Here is a 25,644-nt window from a genome sequence, read left to right on the forward strand (position 1 = left end):
GCTGGACGGTGAGACTTACCAGGGACACCAACGATAGACAGGAAAGGATAATAAAAATATTGAATAATGCGAAGAGCAAAATAGATCCGCAATGATAATGACAGCCAATCATAATATAGTGAAAGGGATGAAATAAGATCGGATAAACCCCTGTCCATTGTTGGAACATTCCAGACTAATGTTCTCAGGATATGATCGCTCCTCCCCTTGTCCATCTAGATCTCCTTATCCCTGTTAGTGCTGTCGATGATGCTCCCGCTCATACTATGGGAAAACACATTGAACGATTCCCATTTATCATTAAAAGATGGAAACTCTCCACTGAGATAATTAGAGTCTATGGAGACGAACATTAATCACAGTCACCGAACAAACAGGTTCAGTTAACCCCTTCCTTACATAACATTTCATATCGTAATAAAAGAGAATATTTACTCAGTCTCAATGGAATGGATGAGGGTTACTGACGGACGGACTATAAATATTCCTTTTTTTCAAATTTTTCCTTGTACGTGGGAGTATTGCCAGATCACTGCGGGGCTGTATATGTCCCACTCTGTTTATAAAGGAGACAGTGATAAAATAACAGAGCAGCTGCATAAGATGTCTGCTGGGGAAATTTCTGGATACATTAACGCAAGGGAGAAAGTGAGGATTGCAGATGCTAGAGGTCAGAGTCGAGAAAGTGGTGCTGGAAAAGCACAGCAGGTCAGGCAGCATCAGAGGAGCATTGACATTTCTTGTGTAAGCCCTTCATCAGGAATGAGGCTTGTGGCCCAAGCGAAATGAGAGATAATTGAGAAAGTGATGGGGTTGGGGAAGGTAGCTGATAATTTGATAGGTAGATGAAGGAAGGGTTGGAGATCATATGTTGGAGAGGAGGGTGGGGCAGATAGATGGGAAGGAAGTTGGACAGGTAGGATGCGGCGGTGCTGAGTTGGAAGGTTGAAACTGGGATAAGTTAGAGGGAGGGTAAATGAGAAAACTGGTGAATCCACATTGATCCTATGTGGTTGCAGGGTCCCAAGGCAAAAGTTAAGTCTTTCTTCCTCCAGGCGTCGGGTGGTTAAGATTTGGTGGTGGAGAAGGCCCAGGACCTGCATGTCCATGGCGGAGTGGGAGGGGGAGTTAAAGTGTTCAGCCATGGGGTGGTGGGGTTGGTTGGTGCGGGTGTCCCAGAGGATGTTCTCTGAAGTGTTCCACACATTGGCGTTCGGTCTCCCCAGTATCGAGGAGACATCAGGAGCAAAGGGTAGTGTAGACAACGTGTGTGGAAGTGCAGGTAAAACTCCGAAGGATGTGGAAGGATTCTATGGGATCTCGGACAGAGATGAGGGGGAGGTGAGGGTGCAGCTTTTCTAATTCTTGCGGTGGCTGGGGAAGGTGCCAGGAGTGGAGGGTGGGTTGTTGGGTGGCGTGAACCTGACAAAGGAGTCACGCCAGGAATGTTCTTTATGGAATGCAGATCGGGGTGGGAAGGGAAATATATGCATGGTGGTGGGGGCCTATTTGTGTGTGGCGCAAATGTGGGAGGATAATGCATTGTATCGAGAATTTTGGCGGGATGTTCTTTACCTGTTGAGTTTGGGGGTGATTGTTGAAGGCAGAGGCATGGGAAGTGGATGAGATGCTCTGGATGGCACAATTGACCATGTGAGAAGGGAAATTACTGTCTTTGAAGAAGGAGGCCATCTGGGATTTACACTGGGTTAAGAGCGTGGTCCTGAAAAGCAGAACGTGTCAGGCAGCATCCGAGGAGCAGGAAAATTCGACGTTTTGGGCAAAAGTCCTTAATCAGGAACAGCGCTTTTGCACGAAACATTGATTCTCTTACTCCTCGGATGCTGCCTGACTTGATGTGCTTTTCAAGCACCACACTCTCGACTGTAATCTCCCGCATCTGCAATATTCACTTTCGCCTACACGCTATGTTCAGCCAGTTCTGTAATACTACCTTTAATTTTGTTCTCACTGCTGTAGGAAATATGTTGTTAAACTAGAAAGCGTGCCAAAAAGATTTTCAAGTATATTGACAGTGTTGGGTGGGGCGGTGGTGGCTAGTGATGTTGAGCTACACGGAGAGTAGTAAATGAGAAAATGGGCTGGGACTATATATCCCTGGAGTTTGTTTCTGAAGAGTGACCTTATTGAGGTTTATCGTGGTTAATCCTGATGCTCGAGGGTGAGCTATGCCAAAGGCCAAGGAAATAGTCAGCACAATTATTCACATTAAAACTGGACAATTACTCATCGACAACATGTTGCCAAACGATAGAGGTAGACTGAAGAATTGGACTGGCCGGAGGAGTCAGAATTTGGACGGTCCAATCACATGAATGAGAATAAAAGTAAAGGCATTGCCATATCACCTGAAAGGATTACTTATATCACATTCTCAATCCACCTCAGCGAACCAGACCAGCCACCATACACCCAGAGGAGATATTTGTTCGGCTTGGAGCACTGCGCAGTCCAGGCTAGTGTACTGCTGAACAGCACCCTGCAATCAGTCCAGAGCGGAACTCTGGGCACACTGTAGCAGTGCAATGATCTATAAACCCAGATGACATATGTGTTCAGCAGGAAGCACTGTGCAGACCGGGTTGGTGCACAGTGCAATGCAACCACAATTTACTCAGAGTAGGCAGACCACAGCAGTGCATTGATTTATAAACCAAGATGAGAAATGCGACCAGGCTGTGGAACTGTGTCCATCATCTCAGTGCATTGCTCAGTAGGACTGTGTTAGATCACTGCCCCAGTGTGGGGAAACTTGCAGCTCATGCTGGAAGTAACAGTATGTACAGCTCCAATCCATTTACAGCTCCATATATTCATTGTATCTTGACACAGGGGTGCGGTGGGTGTGAACATCACAACCAGAGAGAAATGGCGGGGAATCAGTTTAAGAATCAACAAGTGGGAGGGGTATGGGTAATATACAGAGAGAGCGAGATTGAGAGACAATGTCGGGAAGGATGTGTTCCCAGGATCCAGAATTCTGAAATGAAGACATTTCAACGGTCCTGCAACATGAGCCAGAGTTTCCAGGAATGGTGGGTGAATGGGATATTGGTGTGAGTTCAGATGATGAAGAGTATTGGATGAGCATTTGTTTGGCAGCTTTGTAACTGTGAGTAGGGTCAGCAGAATCTTCGACACATTGGGCTGCATCTAACAATAATTTATCACAGTGACATTTTCACTGAGTATGACTGAAGGATTTTCTGTATTAGACTGAGCTAGTTTCCTGTTGATATCTCAACGAACTCACCTCATTAACTACCTATCCCACCCCATGGCATCCCTCTCATTCAATGCCAGCTCGATTTTCCTTCATGGTTGGAGGTACTCATGAACGTCCACATAACGTTAGATATTCCGTGATCCCTGGCCATCTTCAAAAGGCCAAAGGGCACACGTTTCTGCTTTCTCCGGTTGGAGCTGCCCTGCACAGTTTACCCTGTGCATGGCAGATAACGGTTTGTCAACAGAGTCACGGAAGTCCTGGTGAATGGGCTAGTACAGAGGATGACCATTCTCTTCCCATGTGGGCCACACTACCAGACGCATCTAGCTTGGTCTGAACTCACCACCCAATTCAGTACAGTTTCTGCGGTCTGAAGAAAGGTCCAGCAATACAGGACAACAACCTTCCCGGTTCTGTCAGGACAAGGGTCACCGTATTCTCTCTGCTTCCTCATACTCACTGCATATCTGTTATAACACCGACCCCTGAACAAGGTTCATGCTCTACCACTCTCACTCCTGCCAGCAGTCTCCCTTTCTCTCTCTCTCCCTCCACTTTACCCCCCACCCCCCACACCAATAAAGCTGCATAGATAAAACAGTGTGGACTGACTCCCTCCGGACACCTCACCATGTCCCTCACCTATACCAGCACGAACAGCAGGGCCACCCACTCCCACCCTTCTCCCTCCCTTTCTCACATTCCAGGAGAAACAGCCTGAAATAGGACAGTATGGGCCAAGTCGGGTGTGGCTTATGTGTAGTGCCTGAGATACATTCCATCACCCCCACACGACACGTGGGGAGGACTCTGATAGGAGCATCAGAGGACCAAGACGCCTCGTGTGGAGATTCTGAAACATCCACGTCCCACCAAACAAGTAAGGAGCAATGCTCAGTGAAGGGCATTTCTCACTTAAAACCCACTGGCAGTTCTGTTCACCCCGACACAACATAAAATCCATGGCCATCTCCCTTTTAGGTTGAGCTGGTAAAAATGAATCCCCAAGGTCTCGGTGGGCAGAAGCGTGGGCTCACAACACATCATCACCACCACCTCCCAGGAAGGGAGCACAGAGGCTTCCTCCTCCACCTCCTCCTGTAAACAGCTCAGATACTGAAACCAATCTGTAATATTTTGTGCTCTCCCCACTTGTCCTGACATCTTCAATAATCTGTGCTCATATACACGCAGTGCCCTCTGCTCCAACACCCCTTTATAGTGGTACAGAATGTATTGTATTAATTTCAGAATTATTCCTAGCAAGTGCATCACCTCACACTGCACCTCACATTGACTCTGATCTCCCACAAACCTCAAACTTACACCAATGTGTCACTGTTCTGCTGGAGTTCCACGCTGATCTCCACGAACTTTATAATTCATCAAGGTTTGGTATCTATCTGCAAACATTGAAATTGTCCTACAGTCACACTCCACACAGAAATATTGACTCACTCACTATTGTGAACATGTACAATACTAACACACTCCCTGAAGACAGACCTAAATACTGGCAAACACCAGACAGAATAATTGAAATATTGACAAGGCTACCATGGAGCAAGAGAACTACTGACAGGCACTCCATGTCTCTATGTGTTTCTGTGTATTAGTGAGTGTCTCTATGACTCGGCATTAGTGTGAATCTATCTGTGTACATCAGTGTTAGGCAAGTCTGCAGTGTCTATGGTGCTTACAATGATGTAGTATCCCCCAGATACGAGTCCCGATGAATGGTCCTTTCACTTTTGTCCACAGATGCTGTCAGACTGGCTGAGCTTTCTGTTGCTGTCAGTCTCTGCTGGCCTCCCATACAACTGTACAGGTGGGAGTGGAGGGTGAAAATCATCAGAGATTCAGTTTGGGAGGGACAGAGGGAGGGTAGCAGCTCACAGCACCATCCAAACACAGGCAGACACACACACAGAAACACACACACATAGATATACAGAAACACACCGACACACAGACACACACGCACGCACACAAATAGACATGCACACACAGACACACACACACAGCGTCAAAAACAGATACATGCACACACTAACAGAAACAAAAACACACGCAGACACACATACAGCTGTACACAGACATACACACACACACTCACAGAAACCCCCCCACACACAGACACAACCACACAAACACACACACACAGATGCAGAATGACACAGACGCACAAGCCGATACACAGAAACATACATACGCCGACTGACATACATGCGCACACTCGTGTCCCTGAGCCCTACATTCTGATGTTCCATTCAGCCCTTTGGACCTGCTACACAGGGGTAGATCGAGACCACTCCGATGGTTAGGTGTAGTTTCAGAAATGTACTTGGAAAATTCTGGCTGGTTCAGAAAGTGAACCGCCACCCCCAATCCATCTTTCCAGGCTTCCCTTCCTTTGGTCAGAAAAGAACTGGAGCCGAAAAATCTGAAGTTACAAGGGGGCAGATGATGGCTTATTTTGGAACAGCACTGAGGCAGAGCTGGAGATATTATAGTGGTGGGTGTAGGCAGGGTTGATAATAGAGAGAATATAGAGACATACGACAGTTCAGGGCAAAAGGAAAACTCGTGTCTGAACAGTCTTGTTCCTTCTTAGATGTTTATGAGTGAGGATAGGAAAATTGATAGAAATGAAGTGGAATTTGTGAATGAAGCTGAGATAACAGGTTTTGTATTTGTTAAATATAAATAACAGAAATAGCAATAATCTTCACCATCGCTAATAGAATTGACAGAAATAGGCTTACCAGGGACAACAATAATAGCGAGTATAGGATAGTAACCTGCCTGAATAATCATTAGGACGGGTCGTATCCGCAACTCTAACCATGCCCAATCCCGAGAAAGCAAGTATAGACCAAAGGATAAACTACTGTCCATTGTTGGAACATGCGAGTCTAATCTTCTCAGATTCTGAGCCATTGTTGGAACATTCCAGTCTGTTGTTCTAAGAGTCTCTTCCTCTCCCTCTCCCTGCAGCTACTGACCCCAATCATCTTGAGGATGACGCTGCCACTGATACCAAAGAATAACAGGTTGAACGAAACCCCTTGCTAATGGAAGAGGAAAACCCTTCAATGACACAGTTAGTATCCATGGAGACTGACATCAATCACAGTCAATGTACAAGCAGCTCCAGTTTACCCTTTCACTACAATCCTTATAAGTCACAATAATATTGAGTCTATTTGGGATGTTGACATCGTTGAATATTGGGCTAATAACATCATCTCCAATTGTAAAGTTAGGGGTGAGACAGAGAGATGATGCATTCTATTCACTAGCTCGATGATCCTACGATGTTTTGGCAGGGTCGGAATTGCTGGGCTCCCAAGGCCGGCTGTGTCTGATGACCAGGCCTGCTGTATCCTTTCGTTTTATTTATTTATGTTTAACTTTGACATTTATCTTACCATCATTTAACGGCTTAGGTGGGTTTAGGTATTTCTGAGAGGGTCCTACAGTGCCATAAACAGTGTAATTACAGTCTATGCCTCGTGGTCCTTGCAGTTGCGGCCTGGTCCTGTGGAGTGACGGTCAAGCTGTCACGGAACCAGGATTCTTCGTTTCACCTTTCCCTAGTTATTGCTAGGGTCTCAGCAGGATTGGAAGGCTGGAAATCTTTCCCAGGTGCTACACTCTCTCTGAGATTTCTCTCAGAATTGTCTTTTTGATGTTCCTTCCTCCTGCATTGGAGAACTGCAGGTGATACAATCCGTTTCCTGAATTTTTTGTTTGATAAATGTGTATTTATAGGATGTTACCATATTGGAACAGTTATTGTTTAGGAGTTAAACACTCTATTATTCTGCTTTTTTGTGTTTTGTCAGCAGTGGTTGAATGAATTGTGTTTTGATTAATGTCGAATATTTTCACAAAGCGAATTGCATCTGAAACACAGCATCTCACGTTTATCTTTAAAAAAAGAAAATGTTCCGGACAAGACTACCTTCGTCATATATTTTGAGATGTGTCTGCTCAGATCCATAACAAAAAGGACAGATACTCACATTTCAATTGGCTAATTACTTAACGAACAACATGTTGCAGAAACACGAGATTTGAAAGCGGAATGCGCCATGCTGGAGGAGTGATAGATCTATCAAGAATTATATCTCACATTTAATCCACCTCACAGTTCCAGCACAGACCGTATAAGCCCAGATAAGATATCTACTCAACATAGACCACTGTGCAGACCAGGTTCAGTACAACCCAGCAGTCAATCCAGAATGGAATATAGCACAAGTCTCTCCAGTCCACTAGCTATCTGTCCAACACGTGGAGCAGTACAGTATGCACCGATGCATTGATTCAGAAACACTGGTGAAATGGTCTGTCCAACATGGGGTGATATGTAGCCCACACCAGTGTCTTGCTCTATCGACGTGGACAAGGCGTCTGTACGGTATGGCCAGCTGTGCAGTGAATGGATCTGTAAACCTGGAACAGTTACCGTCAAAGCAGCTGTTTTCACCTCTCCAGTACATTGCTCATTAACACTGTGTTATATCACTGCCCATAGTGAAGAAACGTGCAGCCCATGCTGGAAGTGACAGGATGTGCAGCTCCCATCAACTTACAGCCCCATATGTCCATTGTGCCATGACAAGGGGGTGCTGTGGGTGTGAACGTCACTGCCAGAGAGAGATGGCAGGGAGTCAGTTTAAATATCAACAAACAAAATATTTTTGGGTAAAAAAGGGGAAGGGAGATTGAAAGACAATTTCATGGAAGATCACAGGTTTCAGAATGCTGAAATGAAGATATTTTGACAGCATGCTGCAACGTGAGCCAGTATTCCCAGGAATGATGGGTGAATGGGATATTGGTGTGAGTTCGGATGATGGAGAGTTTTGGGTGAGCATTCGTTCTTCAGCTTTGTAACTGGGAGTGGAGTGAACAGATTCTTCAACTCATTGGGCAGAGCCTAACAATAATTTATCTCAGTGCCTTTTTCATTGAGTGTGACTGAGGGATCGTCTGCACGAAGCCGAGTTAGTTTCCTGGTGTTAGCTTATCGAACTCACCTCACTAACTACACCCCCCCCCCCCCCCCCCCCCCCGCCTTGGTGTCTCTCTCATTAAATGCCAGCCTAATTCTCCCACCCTTCATGGCTGGAGGTAAACACCATCGCTTGGATTCCCCGTGGATGTTCTGTGATCCCTGCCACTGGCACCATTTTGAAACGACCAATTGGCACACGGTTGAGCTCTCTCAATTTGGAGCTGCCCTGCACAGTGGTGTGAGCTCACCACCCAGCTCAGTGCAGGATCTGCGGTCTGAAGAAATGTCCAACAATACAGGACAGGCATCAATAACCTTCTCCATTCTGCCAGGATAAGGGTCACCGTCTTCCCTCTGCTCCCGAACACTCATTGAAATCTGTTAGACTATCTACCCCTGACAAGGCGCATGCTCAACCACTCTCACTGCTGCATGCAACACCTTCTCTCTCTCTCTCTCTCTCTCTCTCCACTTTATCCCCACACTATGAACACTGCATATCTGTTAGAGCACCTACCCAAACAAGGCTCATGCTCCACCACTCTCACGGCTGCACGCAGTTCCTTTCCTCTTTCTCTCTTTCTTTCTCGCCTTTCCAATACCCTCACATGGTGAGAGAATATTCTGGAGAATACCGATTATGCGATGTTCCAGAAAATGTTCTAAATAATTTCCTTTTTCAGAAAAATGTCAGTGCACCAGTATGTAACATATAAGGGGAAGGAGTAGAGATGTATGTTTTTCAAATCACTTCCAATTAAAATCCATCATGACGCCAATCAACCCTTCAAATGTTCTCTGGCATATAATAAGATTGCGCATTATTTGATGGTTTTCTCAGCTCCGTGTTGCAGGAACTTTCAGTTATTCAACCACCTGGGTTACTGCCACTGACCAGAGGACACTCAGGCACTTTTACCCCGGTTTTCTTCAAACGCCTGTTCGAGGGCATTTCCCACGGGGACGGACACTCCAAACAATATATTCCATCAGTTGCATACTTTTATGTAATGATAAGCTCATTTTACACAGACTGACCAAAATCTGCACTTATTTTATGGTTATCGGTAAGCAATAGCAATTAGCATTCTGGTTATTTCACTTGTCTCACCTTGTATTATTCAGTCAAAGACAGCTTTCAAACACTTGTCTCGTTATAAAATACAATTTCTAGCCGAGAACATTTTTATCCTCAGCCGTTATCTTCACCGTTATCTGAATTGTACCTTTTTCCCTTGTTAGGAAAGTTTCTATTGTCCTTTGTGGATGTTTCTGTCTGGAAAAGTTACACAGTCTCCCACTCATTTGGCTGGATGGCTGGTTTGTGATACAGAGGGATGACGCCTACGCAGGTTCAATTTCCCACGCACACAGAGGTTTACTATGAAGAGGACGCTCTCTCAAACTCACCCCAACACCTCAGGTTCGCTGACCCTCAGGTTTAACCACCACGAGTGGCCTCTGTCTCATGAACAAACAGCCCCATGGTCTTTTGGAATTTTATTCTATCACTTTTGCATTTATTTTATTTACCTACAATACCATTTTTTTTTGCATTATGTTCCTGGATGTTTTGGATTCGTGTCATTTTGTATTACTGCCAGCATTTCCCCCACACTGCATATTCCTTCACATAATCATTGACTCCAGTGTTATCTATAAAACTTCTGTCTGAACCTCAAAAATATTCAATATCTCTGCCTCCAATACTCTGCGGGAAGAGATTTCCAAAGTCGCACAACACTGAGAAAATAATAAACAACCACATCTGGGGTGCGAAGTTGTTATTTTTTCTCCTTACCTGAGAAAGGATACAATTTCACTGGAAGCAGTTCAGAGATATTTCACTTCACGTATTCCTGGGATGAAGGGCTTTTATTATGGAGGCTTTAACAGATTATTCTTGGAATGCAAGGTGATCTTATTGAAATATGCAAAACCTTGAGGAGCATGGATCAGATAAATAATCATTGGGTGCTTGTCTAATCCAAACTTGTCATTGTCATAGAACCTTTATTGTGTGGAGCAGGACATTCAGTCCATTGAGTCCACACTGGCACACTGAACGGCATCCCACCCAGACCTATCCCCCTACCCTAACCATGTAATCCTGCGTTTTTCATGACTAAACCAGCTAACCTACACATCCCTGAGCACTATGGGCAATTGAGCATGGTCAATTAAGTCTAACATGCACATCTTTGGACTGTGGGAGGAAATTGTATCATCGGGAGGAAACATACACAGACACGGGAAGAATTGAATGTTGCAATTGAACTCAGCTTCTTGGTGATATGATGCAGCAGAGCTAACCACAGGTCCACCATGCTACTCCATTATTTCTGTTAGTTATGTAAGACTAACTAAAGAAATCTGCCTGACTTGTTCCTATCACTGAACCTGACCCAGACTGAGACCTTTATCATCGGCCATATCTCCAACCTGGTTACATTTAAATTTATTGCAAACAATGGAGGAGCTGTACTAGAAAGATTAACAGTCGCACCCTACAACCACAGTCAGAACCGGAGTGACGATAATTCACAAAGTGGGCATTTATTCAAGTGCGAATATTTTTCCCCAGATGTTTGTGATGGCTGAATCTTTATAGTATATCTAGGCTGGCTTTGTCTGATTTTCCAAAGACATGTGAATCAGGGATAATGGTGCATGTAGAGAAAAGTGCAGCTGAGAGCACAATGAGATGAACCATGACCTACTTTACTGGTGGAGTAGTGTCAAAGGGCCGAATGGCCCACTCGTGTCCATCAGCCCTGTGTTCTAATGGTCCATTTAGCCCTTCGGACCTGATAAACAGGAACAGATGGAGGTCACTCCGATGGTTAGGCCTTGTTTCGAAAATGTACTCGTGGAATCCAGACTTGTTCAACTCCATTTTCCTGCTACCCCCCCTCGTATCTCTCAACTCGCTTGCATGCCCGAAACCAATTCACCCCCTCTGTAAATACATTCAGTGACCCACCTTCTACAACTGGCTGGGTTCGGGAATTCCAGACCTTCACTATCTTCTGAAAGATGGCATTTCTGTACACCTCAGTTTCAAATCGATATCCCTTATTCTGTATCAATGTCCCGGTGTGAGACACTCTGCCCAGGTGTGGAACCACATTCTCAACAAATACCTTGTCAAGCCCCCTCTGTACCTTGTCCATTTCAGTCATGTCACCCTCATTAATTTCAAGCACAATGAATAATGCCTCACCAATTGAGATGTATTCAATAATTCAACCCTATCATCCCAGAAACCCGCTTAATGTACCAATCTAGTTCCTTTCTGTATCAGCATGCTGACTTTATGTTTCATGCGCAGGAACACTCCAATCCCTTTGTCCTGCTCCTTTGTTGGGACTCCTTTCCATTAAAATAATAGCCTGCCTTTTGGTTTTCAGTGTCATCCTCAAACTCGGATGTGTATTGCACTCAGTTCCCTCCTTCAGGCTCTCAGTATAGATGTAAATAATGAAGCCATTGGACTGATATTGGTGCTTCTCCAGTAGATATGTTTTTATCATAAAGATCGATGAATACTGACTCTCAAATTTCTATGAGAAAACCATCCGTCATCCCATGTTATCCATCATATTATGAGTTTCTGTCTGGTGGAAGAACCTTTACTTTGTGATACCTTGTGGAAAATCTTGGGAAAGCCTCATGTCTATCAGTTCCCCTTTATCAAGTCCGCTTGTTACATTCTTAGGGATCTCCAGATAAACTTTGCATGATTTTACAAGGCAAAATATAGTTTCCCTTTAACAAAACCATGCGGACTCTGCCTGAAGCTTTTCTAAATGCCCTGCAATTCCTTCCTTAATAACAGACTGTCGCAGATTCCCAGCAATAATTGTTAGTCTAAATGGTTTCTGCTTTCTGTCTCGCTCCATTGTTGAAAACAGGCGCCATATTGGAGCTTCACGAGTTTCACTGGAACACTTCTGTAATCCAGAGAGTGATGGAATATTTCACAGAGTGGCACCAGTCACTCTGTAACCACTTCTTTTAAAGCCAATTATGAATTACTGCTGACCTACCTATCCTTAGTCTTATCTGTTGTTAAAAACCTCGTACCTTTTGTTAGAGACAGTTCGAGAACCCTCCTATTATCATTTTCTTGATGGTTTTAAAATACTTACAGTGCTTTCCCTGTGAGGATTGTGTTAAATACTGGTGTAAATTATCTGCCTGTTCCCTGTAGCCACTTTCCCAGTCACACCCTCCGGATCTACCCAATATACTTTACTGACTTTCTTTGTACCAAAGGTCACCCACTCATCTTCAACTTTTTATATACACACAGAAAACCTTGTGATGCTTGATTTTATATGTCTTACCAATTTATTTACATCATGTCTTTTCATCCTTTTTTCCATCTATTTCTTGCTTTTTTCCCTCGCTTTCTAGATTCATACAGTCATATTGCGTGCACACATTTCATCCAACCTGCCCATGCTGACCAGGTTTTCCAAACTAAACTTGTCTCATCTGATTGCATTTAGTGCACATGCCTCTAAACACTTCCCATTCATATCTTTGTCCAAATGTCTCTTAAATTTTGTCGCTGTACTTGCATGTACCAGCTCATCTGACAGCTCATTCCATGTACAGCCTCCTCTGCATAAAAGGGTTGCGTTTGGTCCATGTTAAATCTTCCCTTTTTCAACTTAAAGCTGTACCCTATCTGTTGGTCTCACCTATCGTGTGGAAAAGACCTTGGCAATTCACCCTATCCTTGCCTCCCATAATTTTATTAACTTCCAGAATGTCACCTCTCAACGTCCCCCATTCCATTTGATATTAACTTTAAGTACAAGCATTTACTAATTAGCATTGCAAATTTGCAACAATAGTTTAAAAATATGACAGGTAAACAACACTCAGCCCAAACTTCATACTGTGCTTTGTTCTCCATGTTACAATACTAAGGCAGTGTGAAACTCTCAGTAGTGCCAAGAAGACGTCAAGAAAATAAATTCCTTTTTCTAAAGGGAGTGATGATCTCTACCGTGAAAACGTTTCTCTGGCCAGAGCTATGCAAGAAAAGGAATTGTAATACCACACGGTCAGCGTGCAGTTGCTTTTAGCACAGTGAGATGAAGGCTGAGAATACTTTCTGAAATTTGGATTATTCAGTGCAAAGGGCAAGAGCGTTTTTCAATGAAGTTTACTCCAAGAAGGAAACTTTCTGGAGTGAGATGTGAGTGGGAGCTGGAAAACAGCATAAATGGAAAAGCCGACCCGCACTGAGACCAGAGGCAAAGTGGTAGCACTAACGGAGCTTGATGCTACTGCAGGGAAGGTAGACTTGATCAAAGAACTTCAGTTGTAGTGGGTAGGGTCCATAAAGTGAGAGAATGTGCTCTGTAATTGGAAGGGGAGAACGTGGAATCAGAAAAGGAAGATAAGCAGGGAAGACAATGGATCAGCAATGGCAGGGGTTTCAAGGTGTAATTTAGGAAGCGTAATTGAAATTCGTGCCTCACATCTGCTTCTGTTCCCTGAAGTAAATGTCCTAAATCTGGGCACATACTAATGCTCGTTAATTTGTGATTGAATAGTATCCTTGACAGACTTTGTGAACCAGGGATGGTTCACCTTCTTTTCGAACAGAAACAGTAATTTCTGAGCAGTATGGGATATCTGCTTGAATGTTTGCCCATGTATACCCACTGACCTTCATCTGGGTGCAATTCCACATCACGACTCAGACCAGATGTGAGACAGAACTACTCAATTTAGATGTCAGGTTCTACTCAATCATTCAGGGGAACTTCTGCATGTGGCTAAACATATGATCAGCGGAGACTGACTCAATCACACCTCCCAGCTGAAGCAACATTTCACTTGTACTCTTTCAATCCAGTCTCCTGTCATTGCTGCTCACAATGCAGTCTCCTTTACACTGGGGAGACCGAACAGAGACTGCACTGAGGAATATTCTCACTCTGTCTGGAGGAATAACCTCGACCTTCTCACTGCTTCCCATTTCAATAACCTTCCTTGCTCTCATGCTAACATTTCAGTCCTGAGCTGCTGCAATGTTCCAATGAAGCACAACCCAAGCTCGAGTAACACCTCACTTTACGGATTGTACCTTACAGCCCGTAGAGTTAACATTCATTTTCATAACTTCACATTCTGAACCCATTATAGGTGTTCTCCATTTTACGTGCATTCTGCATGTATTACCTTGACCTTGTCTATGTTTTGTTTATGTTGCACTCAGGAGAGAGAAACCATTTCTCCCATTCAAACTTCAATATACACCCAATTCACATCTGCTTCTCTTTCACCACAATCAAAAATCCCTCCTCTGTGACATTGCAGCTCGACATGCTCTGTTTCCCTTCATCCCTCGTCCACTTTTGTCAAGGGATAAAAACGTCCTTTTCAGTTGTGAACAATGGTTAATCTGGACTTGATATACTATCTCTGTTTCTCTGTCTCCACAGATGCTGCCAGACCTGCTGAGTTTCTCCAGCAATTTCTGGTTTTGAATAGCTTGAAAGACGTGTATCAAAGCTGCTCAAATGCTCTGTCTAAGATGGAGCACCATAAACTAGGAAGTGAACAATAACGCAAACTGTACAAATTCGTTGGTTCTGAAATTACATAAGATTGGCATTATTGACACTACAAAGTTCTTAACCAAGGCCGTGGAGTGAAACAGAGAGAAACAGTTACAAAGTTAAAACAGAAAGTGGCACGACTGGACGGAAAAGATTCAGATGAATATTAGAATTGGAATTGTTACAGTATGGAAACAGGCACTTCGGCCCAAGAAGTCCACACCGATCCTCTGAAGACTAAACCAACCAGAACCATTCCCTATCCTATGATTACCCCTGACTAATGGACCTAACCTGCATATTCCTGAACACGGTAGGCAGTTCAGCAAGGTAAATAACATCCACATTTTTGGATTGTGGGTGGGAACCAGAGCATGCAGAAACAAAAAACTCACACAGACACAGGGAAAATGTGCAAGAGAGTTGGAATCGGACCTGGGTCCCCAGCGCTTTGATGCAGCATCGCTTTCTACTGAGCCACGATGCTGCCACACAGAAAATATGTCGGGGTTTTCAGAAAGATGACAAGTAAGAGTTGTGACAACGTGGACAGACACTCAGAGGAATGAGAATATTAAAATGGAAGTGTTACCACATCAGTCACAGGGTAGGACACGGGGTGATGGGTGACTGGGTCTCGGTGTGAACTGGGGGAACAGACAGCTGAATTGCATTTCAGAAATTGCAGCTCAAATCTGAAAATTCATGTGGTGCTGTACATCACAGCTGGACAGAAGGAGAATTGCATTCAGTTACAACCTGTAACGTTTTTCCCAGTCTAATCTTTTAGTCTATTATTCCCATTATCGGATCGATGTTTCATTGCCGATTGTGGTTGAATATACCAGGGTCAGAACCATGTGTATCTAAAACTGATGACAATCCATTTAAAGCTATCACACTGACTACTGTACTTACATTCCAAACAGCAGGACTAATATCTGATAGAGCGTGCAACATGATTACAAAGCAAACATATCAGATCGAAGCTCTGCAGTCCTGCCACATCCAGTCAGAAACGGAGTTGAACCAGGGAACAACTGACAAGGGAAAAGGACTCCACAAATATTATTTGAAAACAATGTTCATTGGGATTAGGGCGTCGCTGACTCGGTCAGTATTTATTGCCCAAAGGACTGTTAAGAGTCAATGAATTTGCTGTGTGTCTGGAGTTACATGTGGGCCAGAGCAGGTATGGATGGCAGTTTCCTTCCTTAAAGGATATCAGTGAACCAAATCGATTTCGCCCACAATAAGGAAATGACCCATGATCATCATTAAACTCTTAATCCCAAACATTTATTGAATTTGAATTCCATCATGTACTGTAACAGGATTCGAACTCGGGTCACCAGAAGATTCCTGGGGTTGTTAGACTAACCCATCAGCAGCAACACCACTCGGCTATTGCTTTACCAATCGCCGAAAAGAATGGAACCTTCCTGCACATCAGTATGCAATGTATACGCCATCCTCAGCCAGAAGTGTTGCTTGGATGATCCCCCAGAATCAAGGATGCCAGACTTCAAACAATTCGATTCGCTGCACGTAAATTAAGAAACAACTGAACACAGTATATAGACAAAGGGAATGAGCCCTGACACCATTCCTGCAATAGAACCACAGACTTGTGCTGCATAACAAGCCGTGTCTCCGTTGAAGCTGTTTCGTTCCAGCTACAACTCTGACATCTCCCTGGCAATGTGGAAAATTACACAGAAGTGTCCCGTCCCCTAAGAGGAGAATAATTACAATCTGACCAATTACCACCCCCTCAGTTTCATCACCATTATCAAATTGATGGGAATTCATTTGACGGAGCTGTCGGCCAGCACAGAAATAACGTGCACATTGCTGTGTCCGATAGGCCCCCATGTGGAGATGGTGTTGCTGTGGAAATGTCACTGGATTACTAATCCAGACCAGAAGAATGCTCTGACAGCTGGTGGAAGTTCGATATAATTAATAAAATATCGAGATATAAAATCTGGTGTTAGTAATATTGACCATGTCCATTGTGAACGTAAATTTCCTTCCCCTATGCACATTCAGAAAGTGAATCTCCCGTGCTTTCCTGGTGGAGCCAAAACGTGACTCCAGATATACAGACATGTGGTAAACTCTTCAATGGTCTCTGAAGCGGCCATGCAAGGCCGTTATATGAAACTTCTCCAAGTTCTTAAAGGATAAAAATGAAATAACACCCGGCACCAGCCTCTGTATCGGAAAAGGGAATAGGAAGCACAGTCCTGTCGACACTGCAGAGACCTCCTTCCTTACATCTGAGAGCTTATGACAACATTAACAGAGCTTCCCACAGACTGCACAGAAACATTGTGAAATGAGTAGGCCTTTCAACACATTGAGCCTTCCCCACTCTAGGTTTAGGCCAAACAAGTTTTAAATTAGCTTTTTCCTAATACTATATACTGTTCAAAGTTTGTGAGAAGATTTATAGCTCGGGTGCTCGTTGTTGTGGTTCTGTTCGCCGAGCTGGGAGTTTTTCTTGCAAACGTTTCGTCCCATTTCTAGGTGATATCTTCAGTGCTTGGGAGCCTCCTGTGAAGCTCTTCTGTGCTGATTCTTCCGGCATTTATACTGGTTTGAATCTGTCGCATCCGGTTGTCAGTAGCAGTTTGCTGCAGTAGCCGGTATATCAGGTCGAGGTTGATGTGTCTGTTAATCGAATGCGTGGATGCGTGCCATGCTTCTAGGAATTCCCTGGCTATTCTCTGTTTGGCGTGTCCTATAATAGTGGTGTTGTCCCAATCGAATTCATGTTGTTTGTCGAATTCGTTTTAAGTAAATACCTATACAAGGTATTCAACAAAAACGGATACCTGCGCAATTTCATCAACAGATGCCTCAGAGAAAGACAACGAAAGGAGGACATGCGGCAACCCAAAGGACTGGTCACACTCCCATACATCAGGAGCATTTCTGAACTGACAGCCAGACTGCTGCGACCACTAGGACTCATAACAGCACACAAGTCAACAGCCACTCTCAGACAACAACTCACAAGGACAAAGGACCCAATACCCAGCATGAGCAAAACCAATGTAGTGTACAAAATCCCATGCAAGGACTGCACAAAACACGACATAGGACAACAGGAAGACAGCTAACAACCCGCATCCATGAACACCAACCGTCCACGAAACGACACGACCAGCTATCCCTAGTAGCCGTAAACTCAGATGACAAACAACATGAATTCGATTGGGACAACACCACTATTATAGGATAGGCCAAACAGAAAACAGCCAGGGAATTCCTAGAAGCATGGCACTCATCCACGAATTCGATTAACAGACACATCGACCTAGACCTATATACCGGCCACTGCAGCGAACAGCTACTGACAACCGGAAGCGGCAGATTCAAACCAGTAGAAATGCCGGAAGAATCAGCACAGAAACGCTTCACAGGAGGCTCCCAAGCACTTAAGATCTCACCTAGAAAGGGGACGAAACGTTTGCAAGAAAAACTCCCAGCTCGGCGAACAGAACCACAACAACTATATACTGTATATACTTTGAAGTGGTCATATATCAGAAAAAAAATGAAGTAGGAACTTTGGTCCGTCAACTTTGCTCACCCATTCAATATAACAATGGCTGATCCTGTACCTCCACTCCAAACATCTGCAGCAACTTAACTCCTTTAGTGTCGAGAAGTCCTTATTTATATTCAGTGCCTTAGCGTACGCAGTCTTATATGGGACAGAATTCCCCAGGTTCACCAGTCTGCGAGTGCAGACATTTATTCTCATCTCATTTCAGAGTGGCTTGCCTGTACCTAATACCGTGACCCTTTTTTTAGATGTCCCAGCCAGTGGAATTATAATCCCTGCTGACAATCTGTTTCACCATGTCAGAGTTTTATATATTTCACTGAGATCTCCACCCATTTTCCTGAACTCCACGGAATACAGGCCCAGTTGCCTGAAACTCTGCTCCCACAACAAGCCTGTCATCCAAGAGATCAGTCTGGTCATACTTCGCTGCTCTCCCTCAACATCAGGTTTGCCTTTTATTAGATAAGGAGACCAAAAGTACACAGAATACTGCACAATGTTCGAGATGGGAGCACACCAACGCCCCGTGTAGCTGCAGTAAGACACACCTGACTCAAATCCCCCGGAAATGAAGTTCAACACAATCATTTATCTTCCTATCTGCTTTCTGTTGCAGCAGTATTGCTTTCTGTGACTGGTGTACAAGGAAATCGAGATCCTTTTCAATGACACAGGTCAGCACTTGGTGGGTTATATATACTGGTCAGTGTGCCATTACCAATCCCAGTATTGACTTCTAGCTTCAGAACTCACTGCCCTGCATGGACCTTGGAGTTTGTTGAAGAAGTCAACAAAAGTATACACATAAGTATCTTCATGCAGCAACGTTTTTTTACATTAATTCCTTTTGAAATGCTAGCCTGTTCGTCTATTTTTTCCAACCAAATTGCTCAATGTTACGTTGTTCTTCAGCTGCCACATATTTTACAATTTCCTCCAATTGTCTCAATCACCTTGAAACTTTTTTATATCCTCCCCACCCACTCACAATCTCAGTTTGGTACCATCAGCTGATTTGGAAAGATTATATTTAACACGCAAATGTTTGATCTGTTTTCTAAATAGATGGGGCCCAAATATCAATTCCTGGATTATCCCACTAGTTATTGCTTTCTCTCACAAAATGTATGGAAAGGTTGATGCTGATTCCCTTTTTCCTGTCAGCTCTCCAATTCTCAACCCCTGCCACTATATTAGGTCTGGCTGTTACACACTGTTATGGGCCAGGACAGACCCCCTCAAATCATTTCAAGGAAATAGTGCAGACCAAACTATGCTCATTGATTTAAGCAAGTGTAAGGTGGATATTCCAGGAGTGATGCAGCTGGTCAAATCACTTCGTTTTAAACAAAACAGAATGTCTTTACAAGATTACTGAGTGAGACACAAACACAAGAGGATACAATACAGAATAACTTAACCTATCCTAAAACACAACAGATTATCCCAATTTAATGATGGTATTCCAAACACTTGATATAATCCCCATTAACACCCCATGGCAAAACCGAATGGATAAAAAAAATCAAACCCAGTTTCTCAGAGGAGAGATGTCAGAGAGAGGGAGGAACAACATGGACCAACATCTTTGGATCCGGTAACTTCACAACTGCTGCCTGCTTTAAGTAAACAGCCAGACTGCGGAAAATCAGACCAAACAAACCAAAGCAGAGGAGCTGAACTGAGATAACTGGCCACTCCCCTTTCATAAGAACAGAAGAACAGAAGAACCAGGAGCACGAATAGACCGTTTGGTCCTCTGCCACACAATAAGATCATGACTGATCTACTCGTGGACACTGATCTACTTCCCGCGCTCCCATCGTATCCCTTATTTACTTTATTGCTCAAAAAGTATCTATCTTAGCTTTAAAACCGTTTACTGAAGTAGTAACAATTACTTAACTGCACAGGGAATTCCAAAGATTACAAACCTCTCGATGAAGATATTCCTTCTCAATTCAATCCTAAATCTACTCCCTCTAATATTGAGGCCATTCCCTCTTGTCTTAGCTTCACCTGCCAGTGGACACATCCTCTCTATTTCGATCTTATAAAGTCCCTGCATAATTTTACATGTTTCTATGAGATCATCCTGTCATTCTTCTAAATTCCAATGAAAATAGTTCCAGTCTGCTAACTCACACCTCATAAGCAAACCCCCTCACCTCTGGAATCATCCGAATAAAACACCTCTGCACCCCCTACAGCGCCAGTATACCCTTCTTGAAATGATGAGACCAAAACTGCATACAGTACTCCAGGTGTGGCCTTACCAGCACCCTGGACAGCTGCAACATGACCTCCCTGCTTATAACCTCAATCCCTTTAGCAATGAAGGGCAACATTCCATTTGCTTTCCTCAGTATTTGCGGTACTTGCAGACCAGCCTTCTGTGATTCATGCGCATGGACACGCAGGTCCCTCTGTATGACAACATGCTGCAACGTTTTACCATTCAAGTAATAATCATTTTTTACTGGCACTCCCAACAAAATGGATGACATCACATTTATCAACATTGTATTCCATCTGCCAGACCTTTACCCACTCACTCAAATTATCTATGTTCATCCACGAAGTCTCACAGTCCTCTGCATGCTTTGCTATGAAACGCATCTTCGTGTCATCTGCAAACCTTGTCACACTACATGTTCTCTCCAACTCCAAATCATCTGTATAAATTGTGAATAATTGTGGCCTCAACACCCATCTCTGAAGCACACCACTAGGTATTGATTGTCAGCCAGAATATCACTCACTTACACTCACAATTTGCTTCCTGTTATTCAAACAATCATTTATAATGCTGATAATTTACACGTAACACCATGCACCTTTTTCTTATGCAGCAGCTTCTTGTGCAGCAACTTGTTGAAGTTCTTTTGGAAATCTCGGTATACCATAGCCACTGGGGCCTTGTTATCCATCTTGCTCGCATTGTCTCCAAAGATTTCCAAAAGACTTGTTAAACATGACCTGTTCTTCATGAACCCATGTTGCGTCTACACAATGGGACGATTTCTAACGAAGTGCCTTGCTGTTTCTTCCTTGATAATACACTCAAGCAGTTTCCCCACTACACAGGGAAAGCTAACTGGTCTATAATTCCCCATATTTTGTTTAATTCCCTTTTTAAACAGTGGCATCACATTTGCTGTTTTCCAATCTGCGGGGACTGCCCTGGAGTTCAGCAAATTTTACCAAATTGCCACAATTGCATTTTCTCCTTCTCCCGCTATCTCTTCTGTAACCCTGGGATTCGTTCCTTCAGGGCCAGGAGACGTGCCTACCCTCAGCTCCTTTACATTCCCCAACACGATCTCTTCCATTATAATGATTGTTTCCAAGATCTTCACTTACCTTCGACTCTTTGTCAATTACTAACATGCTATTAGCGTCCTCCACTACGGTGACAGATACAAAACACCTGTTCAATGCCACGGCCATTTCGTCATATCCTTTAACTCAATGACCCTTCCCATCCTCTGAAGGACCAACATTTACTTGAGCCTTGCTTTTTCATTCTATATATTTAAGCTATATACCATCATCTATCTATCTTTATATTGTGCACTTTTTTCCCTCTCGTGTTCTATCATTCTTTTCTTTGTAGTTATTTTTGTGGCTTTCTGTTAACCTGTAAAATGTTTCCCCAATCTTCTAGGTTTCCGCTGTTCTTGGCCACTTCGCATTCCTTCTCTTTCAATTTGATAGCGTCCCTTATTTTCTAAGACACAATTGACAGATTACCCATTTTCTTAGAGTCTTTCCTTTTCACTGGAATATACTTTTGCCACAGAAATTAAAAATCTCCTTTGAAAATTCTCGACTGCTTGTCAACTCTCCCATCATGAATATTTGTTTCGAGGCGACTTTAGCCATCTCCTCGCTCATTCTATTTTAGTCTGCCTTGCTGAAGCACAGGACCCTGGTATTGGATTTCATCTTCACAGTCTCAATCTGTATTCTAAATTCAACCATACTGTGATCACTCCTTTACTAAGATGTGAATAATTATTCTTGTCTCATTGTACATGACAAGACCTATGATACCTTGCTCCTCACAGTGCGTGCTTTCAGTTTAGACTTGAATGCATTCCCAAGTAGTCAACCCAGACTTTTTGGATTCGCTGCTTTTAAGACACCCATGAAAAATAAAATAAGGACAGAATAAACGTGTTAAAGGAGTAGCATTGTCATAACACTAGACTTGGGACTTCATTAAAAATGTTTCTGATAATCCAAATTCACTGCATCCATTGCTAGGCCATAATTAATTTCCCAATCAGTTTCTCAAACATGATTGGCCCTTAATAAATCGGCAATGACTTAATCTACGTTCATTAATTTTACATGAATGAAAATTTCTAAGTTCCCTGGTAATGCGTCCTTTCTAATAGACTCTTGTATTGTCCTGATTGCGATTTTGGTGCTAAGCCGACTGCCATTACCTGCCTCCTTTAGAAATAATGGAGTTAAATTTGCTGCTGTCAAATCTATGAATTCAGTTCCAGAATCATCAAGCATTTGGAAGAGGATAAACAGAGTATTCATTGTTACCTTGTCCACCTCCCTTACTAATTAACGAGGAGATTAACAGGACATGGGGATTTATCAGATTTCAGTCAATATATTTTCCCTAAAACTATTTATGTACGGATTTGATTCTATTTACTTTTTCTCAGTAGACTGAGAATTGCTTGGAATTTACTTTTTGAAATGTTTTCTTTTGGGAAGGCAGAACAGAAGTGGTTGCTTCACAGTCCTGCCATTTTCCTTTTCTCTGGTTTCAGCCTGTAAGGAAGATACAATTATTTTCTCTAACATTTCACCTTGGTATACTGTATGTTGAGAAGTTTTTACATTTCACTCTTGTAAATGTATGCTTCATAAACCCATCATTTCCTGTCTTAGACTGCTCAATGATTGATCTTCCACAGCCATACAATCACTGAAGCAATCTCTGTACACTCAGAAATACAGTACAATCTACATTAGTCCCACTTTCATACATCAGGCCCATAGACGTGAGTGCTTGTCCACGTACCTTTTAAAGGCTGTACGATGACCCACAACAACTGCACTCTCACAAAAATGCTTTCCAGACGCCAACGTCCTTTGGGTGAAAAACCATCCTGCAATCCTCTCTAAACCTCAAACCCTTCACTTTAAAAGTGTGATCATTTGTTCTTAACCCTCTGACTTAAAGGAACTGCTGCTGTCTATCTACCCTGTCTATGCCCTTCGTAATCTTGCTCTTCTAAATCACGTTCCCCTCAGTCTTCTCTGCTCCAAAGTAACCAACCCGAACTTATCCAGCCTCCCTCCATAGCTGATATGCTCCATTCCAGGCAAATCCTGTTGAATCTCCTCTGCGCCACTTTCAGTGCAATCACATCTTTCCTGTAATGTGGAACCCTGAACTGCACGCAGTATTCCATTTTGGCCTAACCAAAGTGCCATATAGCTCTTGTAATCTATGCCTCGATTAGTAAAGGCTTTGCCTGCTGTCTCCAATTACTTCTTAACTAATCTATTAATCAGTCCCGTCACATTCAGGGATGTGTGGAGAAGCACTCTCTGAACTTGCGAGTCTGCAGCTATTTATTGGGTTCTCACCTGTCTGGTTCCTTTCTTCAAAGTGAATCACCTCATATTTATCAGGGTTACATTCCATCTGCCATTGATCTGCCCATCTGACCATTCCATCCGTATCCTCCTGTAACGCAAGATCTTCCTCCTCACTGCCAACCACCCGAGTAATCTATGTGTCAGACACAAACCTAATTATTACATTCACCCATGCCCCTTCAGTTAACATCTATATCATTTATGAATTCCACAAATAATAAGGGACACAGCACTGACGCACAAACAGTCTTCGACAACCACCTATTTTCTGCAATTGTTTCTCGAACACTGATCTGATACTCACTGGTCTGTAGTTCCTTGGTAAATCTCTACAGCCCTTCCCATAAAGGGTGTTCTCCAGTCCTCGGCACCTTACCTGTGACCAGATTGTATTTAAACATTTTCAACAGCGCCTTTCATCCCTTGTCTACAACAACAGCCTGAGATGTAACTGAGCTGGAACTAGGGACGTGTCCAATTTTATACCAGCCAAAACTATCAATCGTTGTATACATCTTACATCAATCTGCTCAAGAGCTTCTCAGCCCATCTTCTAGAATTCTGTCTCTGCATCATCCTTCTCCCAAGTAAAACAGGCATGAAGCTTTCATATATCAATCTATCAATGTTCACCAGATTCACAAACAGATTCCCGCCTTGATCTCAGGCCAAGTTTCGTCGGCAGAAAACCTTGCTATCTGAGGGATTAATCTGGAGAATGTCCATCCAGTGTAAGGGATCAGTATATTTTATTTAGATCAAGACATCAAAATTGTGTACAATGCTCCAGGTACAGTCTAGGAGAAATTGAGGACTGCAGATGCTGGAGATCAGAGCTGAAAAATGTGTTGCTGGTAAAGCGCAGCAGGTCAGGCAGCATCCAAGGAGCAGGAGAATGGATGTTTCGGGCATAAGCATTCCTGAAGAAGGGCTTATGCCCGAAACGTCGATTCTCCAGCTCCTTGGATTCTGCCTGACCTGCTGCGCTTTTCCAGCAACATATTTTTCAGCTCCAGGTACAGTCTCGCCAGCACTCTGTGTAACTAGTGCAGAATGTTTCTACTGCTCGTGTGAACAACTTACTGCTGAAGTTGGAATCTGAACTGAAACTAACACATGCTGGACACCACAGTGAGTCAGACAGCATCCATAAAAGAGAGCAAGATAACGCTTTGAGTCTAGTTGACCTTTCATTGTCTGTATTCGAATTCCCTTTAAATGAAGGCAAAATTAACTTAACTTTCCCTATTTGTATATGTTCCTCCCAATACCCTTTGCTTTAATGTTTTCTGCTGAGTTACTGTGTGTGCTGATTAAAAATCCTCCTGAATATCTGACTATATCGAATACATTGCTTTTCTATAGTTAGGTCTACAAGATATATCTTAAAACAAAACGTTTGTAAATTATAACTTCCCTTTCATAAATGCAGAATAATTCTCTTGAAGTTTGCTTTTCCTTTTTCAGTGTCCAATATCACATTCGTTATGATAGATTGCAAAGGATTTTTTTTTCCTGCAGATGACAAGTAAACTGGTCTGTAGTTTTCCACTTTCCTTCTTCCCTTATA

This window comes from Hemiscyllium ocellatum, unplaced genomic scaffold (genome assembly GCF_020745735.1).
Source record: "Hemiscyllium ocellatum isolate sHemOce1 unplaced genomic scaffold, sHemOce1.pat.X.cur. scaffold_124_pat_ctg1, whole genome shotgun sequence".
Taxonomy (NCBI): Eukaryota; Metazoa; Chordata; class Chondrichthyes; order Orectolobiformes; family Hemiscylliidae; genus Hemiscyllium; species Hemiscyllium ocellatum.